Below are 1,011 nucleotides of genomic sequence, written 5' to 3'. Positions count from 1 at the left end.
TTTTTTTTTTTAATTATTACAAACACTTTGTAATCAGTCTTGCTACCTCCACCCTTGACCTGTCCCCCAAGGCTGTTCTCAACAAAGCAATCAGTATGGTCCTTTAAACAACAAATCCAATCCCTATCTCTTCTCAATTCAGAATCTCCCCACCCACCCCCATGACTCCCATTTGATTCAAAGAAAAAGAGTAAGTCTCAGAGTGACTGACCAAGCAATAAATTAGCTGGAGACTCCCGTTTCCAGGACTCATTTTTTTAACCATTCTTCCTGTTACAAGGTAACCCAATTGGGTAACCTGACTGTGGGTCCTCACCTGTGCGCCTAAGTGTCTACTGCAGCCACACATACAAAAAGGTTAATAATGGGTTTATCTACAAGGGAAAGGGAAGCGAATAACTCAGAGAAAGAGAGAGAGATAAGTTAATTAATGCATCCTACCAGTTCTGATGACCTGGAACCCCAATAGCACGCTGAAAAACAATGAAGAGCCAAGAGACCCCGAAGCCCACATGTCGGGTTTTATATCCCAACCTGACCGCTTAACTCCACCCTCAGCTTCCAGCGTGCTTCTCTTTGGTGAGGGATTGGTTGACGGGATTGGTTGACAGGATTTGTAGTTTCAGTATCTGGGGTGGGGGTGGAGTCCATGAAACCTGTATGTGTAGAGTTCATTCAGGACAAACTCCTTTCCCCCTTACACTCCCAGAAAATAATTTGCAGGTGAGAAGAGGACAGTGAGGGGTGGTTCCACATCTGTTCCTTGTCTACTTACTCGCACTCAATTTGAATTTGACTCCATTGCTATGTGTTTATTATCAAATAATGCTTTACATATGGATGGGCAAACTTACTAAAATGTGCGCTGGCTTCCCCCATGTTTATTGCTGCTTTATTTACAATTGGAAAAACATGAAAGCAGCTCAAATGCCCAAAAGTAGATGACTGGATTAAAAAGATGTGGTACATATATACAATGGAATATTACTCAGCAACCAAAAAAGAGAAACA

This window comes from Condylura cristata, unplaced genomic scaffold (genome assembly GCF_000260355.1).
Source record: "Condylura cristata isolate star-nosed mole 26May11 unplaced genomic scaffold, ConCri1.0 scaffold00024, whole genome shotgun sequence".
Lineage (NCBI taxonomy): Eukaryota > Metazoa > Chordata > Mammalia > Eulipotyphla > Talpidae > Condylura > Condylura cristata.
The sequence above is the reverse complement of the archived record's forward strand: the minus strand, read 5'-3'. Positions refer to the sequence as shown.